Source organism: Equus caballus, chromosome 15 (assembly GCF_041296265.1).
Source record: "Equus caballus isolate H_3958 breed thoroughbred chromosome 15, TB-T2T, whole genome shotgun sequence".
NCBI classification, from domain to species: Eukaryota; Metazoa; Chordata; class Mammalia; order Perissodactyla; family Equidae; genus Equus; species Equus caballus.
The window spans coordinates 83,470,947-83,488,082 of record NC_091698.1 but is presented as its reverse complement, the minus strand read 5'-3'; the positions used below and the strand labels follow the sequence as shown (position 1 = coordinate 83,488,082).

The window sequence follows — 17,136 nt, the reverse complement described above, 5'->3', positions numbered from 1 at the left end:
GCTTTCCAACTGGAAGAAATATAGACAGACTTCCTCTCTCCAAGCCCCTGTTTACAGCAAAGTTGACGTAGATGGGCTAACGTGTGTTTACCCAAGGCACTCAGGTTTTCAAAATACAGAGAGGCTGAGATGGGGGAGCAGGGAGGAGAACAAGAGGGAATTAACGTTGGTTCAGAGCCTTCTCTGTGATGAAGTGGTGCTTGACCTCCTTCATTCTCATGACCGCAATACAATTTGTGAAGAAAGCAGAATAAATACCGTTTTAGAGATGAGGAAACAAGCTCAGCCAGAGGAAGAGAAACTCCCTTGAAATACCCAGATTCACAGAGCAAAACCAAAACTCAGAGCCCCACTGGCTGATTCCAAAGCACTTTCGTCTACAACCCACTGAGTTCAGGAAACCAACAAAGCTCCAGAAACCTCCCCCAGGGAGGGCAGGAGCAGAGCCATGCACGGGAAACGGAGGCTGGTAATTAAAGCTTGGAAAATCCATGACATCCTCGGAAACTAACTGATAGCTCACTCCAGTTTGTTTCCCAGCAGTGGAATTGGGGCTCAGGCATTGTCAGTCCCGCCTCCTGCAGGACGTGATAACTTTCATCATCCAGACCCAATCCTGGCAGGTGTGCAGCCTCTCATTCACCAGCCATGGATAAAGTTACGCTTCCAGCCACACACCTGTTGCAACAGACACCCACACGTCCACTAGCCCTCTTTAAGCCATCCAGTTACCACCCTGGTTCTCAGGTAGCGCCTGTTTCTAGGCCTGGAGCCTCTGCCTATTTGGCTGGTTCCTGATATGAAGCCTTGCCCTTGCTTCACCCAGTTCCAACCCTGATGAACTTTCGGGTGGCTACCCACCTACCCTTGCTTCTCGTCTATGCCAAGAGACTCCCCTTTCTTTGTCCCATACTTGGATCCTAGCAAACCCTCATCATTTGCCAAACCTAATTACGATGTGGACACAGGAATTTTTTGGCCACCTTCCTCAGAATCCACCTCCACAAATGGGTCACTCCTCCTTGTCCCAGTACCTACCTCATCCCCACTTCCATTGCTAAGAATCCAGCCTGCCTTCCAGCCCAGCCCATCGAGCCACGACTATTCAGAGGTGCAGACAGTGACGGTGATGTGGCTGCAAGGACTTGACACATTATTTAGCATCAATGTGTAAAACATGTAGAACTTTCACTGCCTGACAGTAAACACAGAATTACAGAATTTAATCACAGCACTGGGACAATTAATGATTTTTCACCAATAACTTTTCATTACATGATTTATTGATTTTAATATGACACATCTAACTCAGGGACTCCAGTCCCTGACCACATGTAGTATTGATTTATCTTCCCGTTGCTGAAATGACAAAGCACTGGGAGGCAGACATGTGAAACATGGCCTGAAAGCCCAGTGAGGTTGACAGTGCGTGTGGCGTAACATCCAGCTGTACCCCTCATGGGAGGTGATGCCCTCACATCGCCATGGTCAGGAGTGCTGGAAGATGGGAAGGAGAAGTATAAGAGGGGCCGGGCATAGTGAACAGTGAATGGAGAACTCAAATTGCTCATTGACAGTGTTTGCTCATGCAAGGCAGCCATGAAGGGCATTACCAAATAATGGGGCAGGACGCGATAACTCATTGACAGCCAGCAGCTTAGAATCTTTGGCCTGTACCCAAGAGCATAAGAGCACCTGGCTGAGACCAGCATCGACTCTGACCCAGCCCGCACATTAGGCACTGGCATGCCTAACCCGGCCTGCCTATCCCAGCTGGCTACTCCACCCTCCTCCTCAGTGGGGCCCCACCAGCTTCCTTACCTGCTATCCTTGGTTGGCCATGGCTCCTCTTTCTGGATGGGACTTCTCCTCCTAGGATGCAACATACACTGGAAAGATGCCTTAGGGCCTCTTCAAAGCCAATACCCCAGACAGGCCAGGACATACCTCCCCAGCCTCCCCACGACTCTCATTGCAACCCAGAAAGACTGCCAGCTCTTGCTTACTACCCTTTTCAACGTTCACCTGGGCTCCTTCTAGAGCTGTGTTTCTCAGAATCACCTGGAGAGCTTGTTAAAACACAGATTGCTGGGATCCACCTAACTTAGTAGGCTTGGAGGGAATCTAAGAATTTGCATTTCTAACAATTCCCAGGTGACGCTGATGCTGCTGGTCCCAGGACCACCTTTGGTGAACCACTGCACTAATGAGTGGCTGAGAGTGCTTTGAATCAGTGGAAGGCACAGCCAGCACTTCCCCATCCTACAAAACTTGCCTATCCTGAGCCCAAGACGGAACCAACCAGACAGGAAAATAAGTAAACAGCTCTGCTCTCTCACCCAATATGAGACATTGTTCACCCTGGGCAGACGCATGGCTCTAATATTGTCCTTGAGTTTGTTTTGGGGCAATCAGCAATTAAAGGAGACTTTTATGGCGCTTTAATAACACACCATGTGGGATGGGCCCCAACACCTCTCACTGAAATCAAGGCAGCTGCAGATTCCAGGTTCTTAGCCTGGCAACTGACAGGGGCCAGAGTGGTGGCCGGATGTCGGGCAGCCCCACCTGGGGAAGGCATGCTCTGAAGTTCCTCTATGGGCCTTCCCCGAGTTGCTGCTTCCTCCTGAAGCAGGCCTCCAGAACTTCATTCATTTACAAAGCCAAAGGAATGTGGAGGTCCACACACTGGAGGTAGCGTGATTCAGCAGTCTGCTCTGGCCTCCCGCATTCTGGGGCAGAGAACACTAGGCTTGGAGTGAAGGAACACAGGTTCCAGGCCTGCTCATCCCTAACTGCATATGTGACCTCAAGCAGCGAGTGTCTCACTATTACTGAATCTGTTATTTCTTCTGTCAAGCGAAAAAAATGAATCCGTCCTGTCTAATTTATAAGGTTATCACAAATGGCATAATGATGCTGTATGACATTATTTATTTTTATTAGTATTGTTGTTATTTTTTTCTAGGACAGGATTATTTGCCCAAAAGCAGCTTCACAACTATTCTGGGACACTTTCCTGAGCCCCTCCCTCCTATATTTTTTGTCCGATGGTATCTGTTTATTCATCAAACACTGTTTGAGCCTCTTCTCCTTGCCAAGCCCTGCACCAAATACCGCACTCCAAAAATGAAGCTGACAAGATTCTCAGCCTTAAAGAGCTGTCAGCCTGGTGGGAGTGCTCGCGAGTGTCAAACAACCCCCTTCCAGCGGATGTGTTGATAGGAGGCTGTGGGGAGGGCAGAGGGCGGAGGGCGCTCTGAAGCACAGGTGAGGCCTGAGGCAGAGACAGTTCCCACCCAGTATTTGTTCTTCCTTCTTTCTTAGTAACAGAACTCCCAATTTTTAGTTTGATATAGGACCACCCAGAGTAAAGACTATATTTTCCATTCTCCCAGGCAGCTAAATGTGACCATGTGACTAAGTTCCTGCCAATGAAATGTAATTGAGAATGGTATGGGGATACTTTTAGAAAACTTCCTTAAACAGCAATTGGCATGTGCCCTTTCCCCTTACCCCTTCCTCCATCCTGTTGCCTGGAATGCAGAGGTGTTGGCTAGAAGTCCAGCTGGATCTTAAACCACGAGGATAAGGATGTTCTTGCGATGAGAGAGCAGTGAACTGGAAGGGATCTGGATCCCTAACAGCTTTGTGTACCAGTCCTGGGCTGCCCATCTCCAGAAATCATTAACACGAGAGAAAGGAAATGTCTGTCTCATTTTTAAGGCACCGTTATTTTGGCTTTTCTGACATATGCAACTGAGCCTAATTCCAGCTAATTCAAGGCCAGATTGTGAGTGGCCTGAGGACTTGGACTTTATTTTATAGGCAAGAAAGAGCTATAGACAGTTTATAAACTGTGGAGTAACTTGATGTGGAGAGAAAAAGGAAGAAAAAATAAAAATGACCCAAGATGTAAAGAGATTGTGGAAACTTATTTCTGTTGATAGAAATTAGGAACTCCAGTTTAGAGGGAAGGGTGATGAGCACGGTTTTAGACTTGTGGATTTTGAGGCAACTGCAACGATTCCATGTTAAAGAATCCAAAAGGCAGCTCGGTTAGAAGTGAATCTTGACAGAGAGGTAAAGACCAGAGCTAGAGCTTTGAAATCACTCACGTAAAAGTAATAGCTGACATACTACAACATGGATGAAACCTGAGGAGGTTATCCTAAGTGAGATAAGCTGGTCACAAAAGGACAAATACTGAATGATTCTGCTTATATGAGGTACAGAGAGCCATCAGATTCATAGAGACAGAATGTAGAATGGCGGTTGCCGGGGCTGGGGGAGGGGGAAATGGGGAGTTAGTGTTTAATGGGAAGAGAGTTTCAGTTTGGGAAGATGAAAAAGTTCTAGAGATGGATAGTAGCAAGGGTTGTACAACAATGTGAATGCATTTAACACCACTGAACCATACCATGGTTCATAAAAATGGTTAAGATGGTAAAATATACATACATACATACATACATACATACATGAATAAATAAAGGAAATATCTAGTAACTTTTTTTTAAAAAGTAATAGCTGAAACCCCGAGAGTAGATGAGGTTTCCCAGGAAAGAGGGGAAAGTGAGAAACAAGGGCAGACCTTTGAGGAACAAGAAGGAAACTGATCTAAAGAAAGAGAGACAAGGGCGTGGGCGAAAGGGCTAAAGTGGCACAAATATATGGTGACAGATAAAAATTAGACTATTGGTGGTGAGCATGATGTAGTCTATACAGAAACTGATAAATAATAACATACACCTGAAATTTCACAATGTTATAAATCATTATGACCTCAATAAAATAATTTTTTTAAAAAAGGAAAGAGAGATAGTTGGACTGAAAGGTGGGAGGAGAGGAAAGAAAGACCCTGTGTTACAAAAGCCAAAGAAGGAGAGAATTTGTGACATGATTAGGAAACTTTTGGAAAGTAGCAATGCCAGAGAGAGAGAAGGAGAGATTATTCAACAAAGTCTAGCCAAACTGTTTTGCTAACAAAGGAGTCTCTGAGCCAGCATTCAGTTCAAGCCTGGAACTGCAGGTGGTGACCATCTAAATTGGATTTTCCAAAGCTGGTCGAAGAAAACGGCATGTGCAGCAAGACTGGGCGTGCATGAAGAACAACTCAGGCGCCCACGCCACTGTAATCACTTTCAAAGCAAAAGACTGCCTGACAGGAAGCACAATGGAGAATCCGTCAAATCAGAAGTCAGTTTCTGAGCTACGGTAGAAATTCAGAGAAATGCAGAGTAAAAAATGCCTGCAGCAGGCTAAGGGAAATGCCAAGGAGGAAGGCGATAAATGGTCCCAGAGAGAAGGGATTCTAGAGAAGAATCGTCACTGACGTGAAACTGCTCACTCCTCTTTGAGTCAGTCTGGGGAGGTGACTTTTAACACTTGGTCCATCTGTGGTCACTTTAAGAACTGAAGCGTGTTAAAACAAAGCCTTAGCTTAATGTCTGGGAGCAGAATTCCTCTTAGGGAGGAAACTGTTTTCCCATAGGAAAGTACCCTTATAAACCTTCAGATAGCAGGTATGGCTGGAGGCAGAGGTCAGTAGGAGACAAGCTAACAAAAGAGAAAGTTAAACAGCTGCGTCAGTGGAGGGGTGAGAGAACAGAGAGGAGGAACTGCAGAGTCCCCAGACAACTTCTGAGAAGAGAGGGCTCTTCTAGTCCACTGTGATCTGTAATGAAAGTCTGCTCCTTCTGTCTTCTCAAACTTTTTGAGGCTTAAGTACAAAGTAAAGGAATAAAGGATGAATTCCATGTTGGCACAACACCACGGTAGCAATAAAGGGAGAGGCCCAAGGCAAGAGCAAAGAACAAGAACTCCCTGGAGACAGGAAGCTGGAACCTGAGTGACCACGAGAATGGGAGCGGGAAGACCCCAGGCAACATCTGGTATAGATTACTATAAAGGACTGGCTTCACAAATAGCTGTGCTGAGGCTCGGGGCTGTTGTAGGAGCCAAACAATCTTTCTTAGCAATTTACCACTTGTGTCCTTATTCTGTCTCCTTCAATCCTATGTTACAAGTTGCAAGGATGAGGGGGTGGTACACAGTGTCATGTGAAACTGAGAGATCAAAGAAAAAGAGAACTAAGGAAAGGTCATCAGATTTGCAAAACAGCAAGTCACTGATGATCTTGGACAGGGAATTTTTGGCAGGAGTGGGGCCAAGGTCACTACATGCAGTGGTGCAGATTGTGCACTGCACAAAGGGTACCCATCTTCAGGGCACTACTGCCTTCCTAGTCACCATAGAATGGATGTTCATGACAATTTTCCTTCCAAAAGGAGAAAAGTGCCTTGAGGAATGAACCCCTTTTCTTCTTCTTCTTCTTTTCTTTTTTTTTTTTTTTTTAGCCCTGAGCTAACTACTGCCAATCCTCCTCTTCTTGCTGAGGAAGACTGGAGCTAACATTTGTGCCCATCTTCCTCTACTTTATAAATGGGGCGTCCACCATAGCATGGCTTTTGCCAAGTGGTGCCATGTCCACACCGGGGATCCAAACCAACGAACCTCGGGCCGCCAAGAAGCGGAATGTGAGAACTTAACTGCTGCTCCACCAGGCCAGCTCCATGAGTTCCTTTTCTTAATTGGCACAAAGCACCTGATGGGCCAGCAGCAGCCTTGGTGGGAACAGAAGGCAGATGGTAAGAAGGTTATGAATGAGTTGCTAGTGAAGAAATGAAAGCCATGTAATTGGAGCTCCTATGTAGGATGTATTATTTTTATCTATTGCCATATAATAAATTACTTGAAAATTTAGCAGCTTAAAGCAACAAACATTCATTATCTCACAGCTCTGTAAGTCAGGAACCCAGGAGCAGTTTAGTTGAGGGATGCTGGCTCAGGGTCTCTCATAAGGCTGCAGTAAAGCTGTTGGCTGGGGTTGTGGTCATTTCAAGACTTAACTGGGGCTGAAGGATCCATTTCTAAGTTTACTCATGGGGAAGTTAGCACGCCTCAGTTCCTCAAGGCTGATGGGCTGAGGGTCTCAGTTCCTTGCCACGCCATGTGGGCCTTTCCATAGAGTTGCTCACAGCATGGCAGTTTGCTTCCCCCAAGGTGAATGAGCTGAGAGAGAGAAATAAAGAGAAAAAAGATGAGGAAGGTAAAGGAAAGGAGGGAAAGGGAGGGGAAGGAATGGGAGGAGGGAAACAGAGGGGAGGGGAAGGGAAGGGAAGGGACGAGAGGAGAGGAGAAGAGAAGAGGGAAAAGTGGATGTCCAATATAGAAGCCACAGTCATTTTATAACCTAATCTCGGAAGTGACAGCCCACCCTTTTTGCTGTATTCTGTTCTTAGAATATATCCATAAGTCCAGCCCTCATTCAAAGGGAGGGGATTACACAAGAGGGTGAATAGTGGGAGATGGGGATCATTGGAGGCCATCTTAGAGGCCGCCTATCAGGATATAAAGGCTCAACCACTCTTTCAGAGAGAGGGCAAAATCTTTCTCTCATCCTAGGTGTGAAATTACTAAGACACAAACAGGATTGGGGAAAAGTTCTAAGCTCATTTGAAGCAGGGACCAGAGTGTGCTCCAGTTAGTGACACAGTGGCTGAGTCAAGCTAGATGGCAGAAATAATTGCCATTGGCTGCCCCTCAGCAGGAGCCTGCTCATCTGCTTCAAAGGGCTTTGGATTTGGTGCCCAAGCGAGTTGTCTGCGTCTACCTCATGTGGTTATGAAGAAAGTTCATGAATGCCAACAAAGGTTTCTAATGCAGAGGAAGAGCCCATGCAAAAATCGAAAGAGGGATTCAAAGAAAACAAAGGGCCTCATAGGCCAGTTTTGTTTCTGCTTTCTGTGTGGGCAGACCTGTTATGCAGAAGTGTGAAGGGAAGGAAAAACTCACCAGATCAGCCAGTAACAAGCAGTGCCTGATGCCAGCACCTCCAATATCTGGGGCTGTCCAGCCTCCCTAGACAGCTGGACTTGAGGCTGCCAACTATCCCTAGATACACAAGTCCTATGTGGAGAGCTGTCCCTGATCTCGCCCAGACGCACACCCACCATGAGAAGTGCTATGCTTTCTTTTAAACTTCTAGAGTACAGAGAAACACAGGGATGAAAGAGACGTATTCCCAACTTGGAACATACTGTTAGACGACAGCCAACTCTTGTGGATTCTTTTAGAGGTTCTTGGAATTTCTGAACCACTCTGGAGTTGACTCAATTCATAAATATTTATTGAGGGCCTGTTATGATGTTGAGTCAGTTCCAGACCATGGGTTGCCTCAAATGAAGTGGGTCAGGAAGAAACAGAATTAGGAGGTAGGCCAAGCTGGTGGGCATGGTGGCAGGAAGTTGTCTTGCCAGAGATTTCAGTTGGGGATCAGTTCGTTGGGGAAGGAGATGTGCAGTTACCATGAACCCAAATATCAAAGTCAAGGGCAGAGACTGACATGAGATCAAAGGGAAGACACACGTAAGACAGAACCTACGTAAGACAGCCAAGGCTAATGCTCAACAGTTCCGAGTGAACTGGGAAAACATGGCTAGTTCTGTTCAGAGAGCAGAGGCCAGGAGCCAGCATCCATTCCTGCAAAGAGAGGCCACGTCTGACTTGTTCAGCATCCTATCCCCAATATCTGGCACAGTGATAAATTCAGAGGCTCAGGCGAAGCAGGAGAACACAAGGGTGTGGTCATCCATGTAGACACCCATAAGTCAAGATTTGGGGTCCAACTTGGGCATCAGGAAAAAGCAAGGAATAGTGTTCAGACTCAGAAGCTGGGAAAGGCAGCTCAGGAGCCAGAACAGGTGGGTGGAGCCACTTAACAGCCCAACCAAGTTATGAATGCCGATTCCAGGGCATTCTCAGGATTAATTGTAGAATTGATTAATGCCAGGATTAATCATTTTAAGCAGCCTTCTTGCTTCTGTTAGACTGAGGTCTGAACCATGTCTATCTTGCTTATTGGGTATCCCCCGGCCTGGCACAGGGCCTGGTATGAAATAGGTGCTCAGTAAACATGTGTTGAGGAAAGTTCTCCCAGAGAAAAGTGGGAATCTGCAGGGGGTGGGGGGAACACAGATAGCACCCAGAGAGCAGAGGTCAATACAGAAGTAGAGATTTTTTTTCTTCGAGGTGGTAGGGAATGAGGGGGAGCCAACAGAGTCCAGATTTCAGACTGAGAGCAAGCAGTAAGAGGCCAACCTTCTATTCCACGTTCCTCACCCCGTCACTCTCCTGGCCCTCCTTCAGAGTAGCCATTCACCTTTCCCAGGGCCTAATCTCCAGCCTGTGGATATGTGTAAGAAGAAAGCAAGCTAACAACTTCACCATGAGACTATGAACTCTGCCCTCTACCCATCACTAGGTGGGTGGCGTTGAGCAAGTCATTAACCTGTCTCTATTATAGCTTCAAACTATTTCCTCATCTGTACTGAGCAGAAGGTTTTCAGTTTGATATAGTCCCACTTGTTTAGTTTTGTTTTTGTTGCCTTTGCTTTTGGTGTAAAATCCAAAAAGTCATTGCCAAGACCAATGTCAAGGAGCTTACTCCCTATGTTTTCTTCTAGGGGTGTTACAGTTTCAGGTTTTATGTTCAGGTTTTTAATCCATTTTGAGTTGATTTCTGTGTATAGTTTAAGTTCATTCTTTCACATGTGGATATCCAGTATTCCCATCACCATTTATCGAAGCAACTATCCTTTCTCCATTGTATATTCTTGGCTCCTTTGTTGAAAATTAATTGACCATATATGTGTAGGTTTATTTCTGAGCTCTCTGTTCTGTTCCGCTGGTCTATGTGCCTGTGTTTATGCCAGTATCATACCGTTTTGATTACCATAGCTTTGTAATATAGTCTGAAATCAGGAAGTGTGATGCCTCCAGGTTTGTTCTCCTTTCTTAAGGTTGCTTTGGCTATTTGGTCTCTTTTGTGGTTCCATACAAATTTTAGGATTTTTTCTATTTCTGTGAAAAATGCCATTGGAGTCTTGATAGGTATTGCATTGAATCTATAGATTGCTTTGGGTATTTGGCCATTTTAACAATATTAATTTTTCCAATCCACGAGCACAAAATATCTAAAGGAAATCATCAACAAAATGAAAAGGCAACCTATGGAATGGGAGAAAATATTTATAAACCATATATCCAATAAGGGGTTAATATCCAAACTATGCAAGAAACTCACACTACTCAATAACAAGAAAACAAATAACCCAATTAGAAAATGGGCAAAGTATCTGATTAGACATTTTTCCAAAGAAGACAGACAAATGGCCAACAGGTACATGAAAAGGTGCTCAACATCACTAATCATCAAGGAACTGCAAATCAAAACTGCAATGTGATATCACCTCACACCAGTTAGGATGGCTATTTTCAAAGACAAACTGATAACAAATGCTGGTGAGGTTGTAGAGAAAAGGGAACCCTTGTACACTGCTGGTGGCAATGTAAACTGGTACAGCCACTGAGAAAACTGTATGGAGGTTCCTCAAGAAATTACAAATAGGGCCAGCCCCTATAGCCTAGTGGTTAAGTTTGGCACTCTCTGCTTCAGTGGTCTGGGTGTGGGTCCCAGGCGTAGACCTACACTGTTCTGTCAGTGGCCATGCTGTGCTGGCAGGCCACATACTAAAAAATAGAGAAAGATTGGCATGGATCTTAGCTCAGGGTGAATCTTCCTGAGAACAACAAAGAAGAAGAAATTAAAAATAGAACTATGATCCAGTAATCCCGCTTCTGGGTGTATATCAAAAGGAAATGAAACCATTATCTCAAAGACTTATCTGTACTCTCGTGTTCATTCCAGCATTACTTACAATAGCTGGAACCAACCTAAGTGTCCATCAATGGATGAATGGATTAAGAAGATGTGGTATATATATCCAATGGAGTATTATTCAGCCTTAAAAAAGGAAGGAAATTCTGTCATTTGTAACAACATGGATGAACCTAGAGGGCATTATGCTAAGTAAAATGAACGAGACAGAGAAAGATATATATTGCATAGTATCACTTATATGTAGAATCTAAAAAATATTTTAATGTTGAATTCAGAAACAGAAAGTGGTTGTCAGGGGCTGTGGGTAGGGGAAACAGGGAGAGGTTGGTAAAAGGGTACAAACTTTCAGTTACAAGATGAATAAGGTCTGAGGCTCTGATGCATAACATGGTAACTATAGTTGATAACACTGTATTATATAATGGAAATTTGCTAAGAGAGAAGAACTGAAATGTTCTCACCAAGAACAAAGGTCAATATGTGAGGTGATGGTTGTGTTAACTCACTCACTGCTGGGGGAATCCTTTCACAATGGACCTGTATATCAAATCACCATGCTGTAACTTTAAATATCTTCCATTTTTGTCAATTATATCTCAATAAAGCTGAAAAACAAGACAAAAAACTATATCCTCATCTGTAGAATGAAGGCATTAGACTAAAAAGAAGATTCTGTGGTTTCCCTTCTTTTTAGATATTCTATGATTCAATGATTCTGGTCTGTTCTCAAGAGGATATGGATGCGGATTGACCCACCATGAGAATACGCAGTGCCTCAGCTTTTACTGAGAACTGGAGTGGGCCTGGAAGAAATGCCGCACACACACCCTCTCTGTTCTGTTTCCATGGAGTCTAGTTCTCCTGGAACGCCGCGTCTGTGCAGGAAGGTGAAGCATATTTCCTGTAGGCAGCTGCTTATGTTTCCTAAGCCCTCTGGGGAAGAGGCAGCATGACAAAGCTGAACGCTCATTGGACTTGAAAATGAGAAGACCTGGATGCTGGTCCCAAACCAGGTGTGTGAGCTTGGCAGTTCAGCCATCCTCTTTGGAGCCCCATTTGCCCATTTGTCATGCACAGAATGCCTGCCCTGCCAACCTCACTAGACTGTTGGGAAAAGGCCCCTCCAAAACATTAAGTGCTAAACAGATGTGTAATATCGTTAGGGGAATCCAGTCCAAACGGCTGGTAAGACAGGAGAGAATGTGTGAGGCAAACAGTCTACAGTTTGGAAACACAAAGCCCTCCTTAAATATTTGTACATTCTAGAAAATTAAGATGAAAGCTGGACTTTGTGAATCTGTCTGGTAAGAGGCACTGTGGCATAGCTGTGGAACGAGTAAAACTGGAGCATCACAATTCCGACATTGCCATTTACGAGCTGAGTGACTGTGTGCACATAACTTCACCTCCTTTGAGTCTCAGTTTTCTCATCTATAAAATGGGTATAATCATCTTGCCCTGCCTACTTCCCAAAGTTGTCACTGGATCAAATAAGGTCCTGTTTCTAGAAATGTGGCCCACTGTAAAGGCCCTCACACCCTGGGCGTCAGTGCTTCTGAGAGTGTCAGGCACTTAGCAGGGGCTCCTAGTAATTAACCCGTCTGAGCCAGTGAGGCCCATCCCACCTGCAGCAACAGAGTAGATAGAATAGACAGGCTCCCGCATGAGACGATTTCTGGGTAACTACAAGGCTTCATCTCCCACAAAACCTTGCTCTCCTCCCCAGCCGAGAATCCTTCCCATTAGAATCACTTCTGTGGGGCACATTCAGTTGAGAGATAGCTTAAAGCTCAAGAGTGTCCCGAGCAAGGAGCAAGTAGGAGCTAGAATCCAAACTCAACTCCACATAGCAGGACCCGAGCCTCTCCAAGGGAGAGGTGCTTGTCTCTAATTCTCACGGACGGCCTGCCATATGGACCAGCACATCCCTCACCTGGAGGTTAAGAAACAAGGGATCAGCGTTTAAGTGAACACATGTTCCCTGGAACAGGAAGGTCACTCTTCTCCTGCCTCCGATTAGGAAATAGAACTCTGGGAAAATGAAATGCCAACCAGAGAATTGTGTGTGTGTTTGTGTGTGTGTAAACCTTAGTCCTTGAGGGTGTAGCAGGAGAGGGTAGTATGATGGACCCATCCAGGAAGCCCAGTGTTGGCACTGGGAGCTGGAAGACATGGGCAAATGCTGGAAATAGACCAGGACAGCAAGGCACCCATCTGGGTTCTTGGGGGAAGAGATCATGGAGGGTAGCTTGACCGGCACAAACTTGCCTGACCTCATTCTCTTGCTGAAGGGGAGTAACTGCAGTGTGTGATCTTATGTGAGGGGTCACCGGGCTCCACCCTCTAAGATGAGCCCTCAGCCTTCCCCCAAAGGGTTTGCTGGAGCTCTTTCCACCCTTCCTCATTTTGGCAACATGATCAGACCTTGAGCCCTGCTGAGTGGCTTCAGTCAACAGGAGTAAGCAGCTATAGTCACTCCAAGGTCACTGCAGCCAGATGGACTCTGGTGACCCCTGTGCTCCTCCTTTCTCTCCAGATGAGGCACTTCATTGTCTGAGGCTCGTGAATCCTCCAGGGAGTTCTGGAAACTGGACTCTGGGCAAGACAATAAACAGAGACAGCAGAACGTGCCGTTAGGGGAAGGGAAGAAGGTTTTCCTTCAGAGAGCACAGCACAGAGAGCACAGAGAGCCCAGGGTGTCACTTCCCACAAACCTTGCCAGTTCAGCCTCACAGCCAAGGGCACGCTCACCTCACAGCAGGAGGGCAGAGCTGTGGCCAGGCAGCTTCTCCAGCCTTCTAGACAAGCAGAAGGGCCACAGACAAGGGCTTTCCTTCTGGTAGAATGAAGGCTCTAACCTAACCCTTCCCTGTGGAGTCCATCTCCTCACCTTTGGAGTCTGGGAAATTATCCATAGAGAGAAGGAAGAGGAAGAAGATGTATGTGGGTCAAACTGCACACCCTCCCTGAAGCTCTGTTTTGAGAAGTGGAGAATAAAGGCTACTTATTATAAGAGGCCTTGTTGGTCTGGATGAAGGCCTAGAAGTGAATGCTTCAAAGCGTTTTCAAAGGTTCCTTCAATTTTAAGGCAAAATTGATCTGAAGGCCAAAGAGTCGCCTCTTTTCAAGAATGGATATTATGTTCATATGACAGTGCAGCTGATTCCTCTAACCCCCGTTTACAGCCCATTCACATTTCTCATGCTATTTCTGCACTTTTTGATGTGTCTGAACATCCACGGGGCATTAGGAACAAGAAACACGCAGCCTCGCTCTCCCAGTCATCTCAGTGAGTGATTCTCTGTCTTTTTAAACGGAGTTCTCCTTGGGGCTCTCATAACAGATCACCATGAAGCAGGCCACCCCTAACATTTGTGGGACCCCAGCACAAGAGTACAAACAGAGCCCCATTTACATAGGTCTAATACTTAAAAGTTATAGATCAAGCTAACAAACAAAATATGTTATACCACCCTATCTTGACAAATACATATTCACAATGACTCAGAAGGCCAAGCTCAAATTTAGAACTCTCACCCTCCTTAAATTCTGCTACACAGAGAGAGCCCCCTCACCCATAGGCTCAGCCCTGGGTTCATGGACTTCTCCTCCCCTCTCCTACTCCACCTGCCCGTGTCCCAACCCACATGCCCAAGCTCCATCCTCACACCCCACTAACAGCCACCCCTATGCCACTCTTTGTACAGACTGGGCATACTGGCTGTGACCTCTGCCTTTGGTAGGATGGCCTAGGGAAAGAGGCCTGAAGAAAGCTGGAAAAAGGCTTGGGGCCATTCAGGCAGGGAATCCTAGGTACTCTAGAGATTCTCTAGGTACCTAGACAATGTTCTAGAATTCTTTAGGTAGCCAGAGAATGTTCTAGAAGAGGTGCATGGGCTCCAGGTGCATCCCTGGGCCCTGCAAACTCCTGACCCATAGGGAGAGGCATGGCTGGAGGAGGGTCATAGTGGGGGTCCCATAAAGTTCAGGGCCCAGTGTAGGAGAGGGCATCTAAGGGCATTATTGTTACATAAAGTCTGAATCCAGGAACTCAGTGCTCACCCAGATCACGCCCCATATGACTCTGGGCAATCTACTTCAACTCTCTGGGTCCAATTTCTTCACCTGTAAAATGGAGAGTTTGAGCCAAGAATTTTGAAGTGCCTTTACAGAACTAAAATCCTATGTTTCCATTTTAAATTAAATTCCAGTAACACATATAGAGTACCTACCGTGGGCCAGGCACTGTGGTGAGTGTTTTTGCCTACATGATCTTGTTTAATCCATGATTCCATCACTCCACATCTACTTCCCAGCCAGATAAGTTTAGAGCGCTGTGCCCAGGCTGGACGACCCAAAGACTTCCAGGGATGGACACTAAAAATGATGCACTGGTAAGTCCAATGGCATCCAGGAGGGAAAATCCAAGATTCAAACAAACCCACAGTCCACCAGCAGCAGCAATCACGAGGAGCTGGCAGAGAGGTGGACACTTTGTAACAGACCAAGAGAGAATCAGTGCCTCCTGCCTAGTCTACAGGCCAGGAGGGAGCTGTTCCAGGCTGCAGTTCAGACACTATTTCATTCTCACAAAAAACTGAAAGCTCCTGGGTCATGATATTCGCTCTCAAAGGAAGAGGTCCAGGTTAGGCAAAGAGAGCAGTCGTGGGAGAAGGGAAGCTAACTGAAGGAGGCATGAAGGTCAATCTCATGATTCTTGTGTTAAGACCAAGGTGGGCCTGCAGGTGTTTGGGAACAAGGCTTCCCATCCTTTTTCCGTTTCCCTAAGATTTCCTAGAGGTTCACAGCCCCCAGTTTGTGAAAACATCTCTTCTGAAGGCTCCTGTTCTTGAGGTCAGGCTGACTCTTGTACCTCTTCTCCTTGGCTAGTTGGCTCTCCTCATGTCACGACTTACTATTTGACCTTGAGCAAGTGTCTTGACTCTCCAGGCCTCAGTGGTCTCAGCTGTAAAATGAGCCTTCTGAGGACTAAAGGAGATAATATCTGCTAAGGGCCTGGCACAGAATAAACAGTCAGTAATTGCTAGGTATTAGTATCACCTTCCTCTCAAATAGGAGAGCAAGAAAAAGAGGATAGTCAATCTGAAGCAGATCAGGCCTGCGGTTTTCCCTAAAGGACAATGTGCCATTCCTTCCCTGAGGACATGGGTCCTTGGCATGTCACACGAGGCCCAGGACAGCTTGTAGTCACACAGCAGAGCTGATCAGCCAACCACCCCGCACCTCCTGAGCCTCGTCAAATATTGATGCAGTGTATTATGTTTTCCGAACACAATACATCGCTTCTCCAACACAAGCCTGCCCTTCGCTGACCCCAGAGGAGAGCGAGGGCTTTTCACATCCCTTAAGCAGCTGCATATCTAGTAAATCTTGCCCTCATCAGGGGCAAACATCACTTGCGCCATCCCTTTCATGGCAGGATGAAAGTTCCAGCTGGCTGCTTTTAGATTTTTCCTACTAAGCGAGCTCCCCAAAAAGGGAAGGGAAGGAGATGAAAACAAATGTTGGAAGCACCTCCTCTGTGCCGAGCTCTGGATAGAGGACTGTGCACACATGACCCAATTTAATCCCAACAGGAACCCTATAAAGTGGGTGGTACTGGCTGCAGTTTATAGACGAGGACACTGAGATGTAAGGGGATTAATTAGGTAGCTCAAGCAGGATCCCAACATTTGTCCAGGGTGGAGTTGAGATTTAGATTGGGTCTAAATGGACGTGCTTCTGCTGACACGACTCAGGAAATGAGAACTGAGGAATGTGGGAAATCGCCATGACCCCAGCGGGTCTGTTCCTGGGACCACTGCCTGGGGTCAGGCCCATTTCGTTAGGCTACTTTCCTGGAAGGCTAGTCACAGAGTTGAGCAAAGTCAAAACTGTAAGTTCTATTGGTTTCTGCTAATAGAATCTTCTATTTGACAGATCACATCTCTCAACCCTCAGAACCAAACCTTGTTTTCAGCCTCTTTGTAAATAAAATTACATCTAGTCCTTAAGAATCCACATTAATAACAGACATTTATTGAGCTTTCTCTGTGATGGGGCCCTGAGCCAGGTCGGGGCAGAATGAGACTTGGGTGAGGCACATCCATTTTCTTGGCACAGCTTAAATTCAGTATTGCCCTCAAGTTATTTATTATCTACTTATAAGTCAGGAATCATCATCATAATCGATGTTACTTATAAAATGCATTAGAATTTAGAAAGTAACTCCAGCTTAGGGCACCATCAAAGGAAGATCATACGTTTCGTGTGATCTCCACGATAGTCCTATGAGGCCAGTAGGGCTTATTATGAGGAAACTTGGTCACAAAGTAATTAAGTGACTGTCCCAGAGTCACACAGCTAATTAATGGCTCGGCCAGGTTTGGAAC

The 17,136-nt window shown here is 45.9% G+C and overlaps 1 long non-coding RNA gene across 3 annotated transcripts; it reads right to left on the bottom strand.

The window, feature by feature from the left end:
* Positions 1 to 1,265: 1,265 nt before the first annotated feature.
* On the bottom strand, positions 1,266 to 14,564 carry LOC102148679 (uncharacterized). 3 transcript variants are annotated; one of them, XR_288456.4, is made up of 5 exons: positions 14,473 to 14,564; positions 13,635 to 13,718; positions 13,169 to 13,339; positions 1,822 to 1,872; positions 1,266 to 1,497 (listed from the first exon to the last, which is right to left on the bottom strand). It is a non-coding gene; the product is annotated as an uncharacterized lncRNA (long non-coding RNA). The 3 variants fall into 3 exon arrangements; XR_002800241.2 differs by having other exon boundaries at positions 14,454 to 14,549; XR_002800245.2 differs by lacking the exon at positions 13,635 to 13,718 and having other exon boundaries at positions 14,463 to 14,555.
* Between the last annotated feature and the right edge of the window lie 2,572 nt (positions 14,565 to 17,136).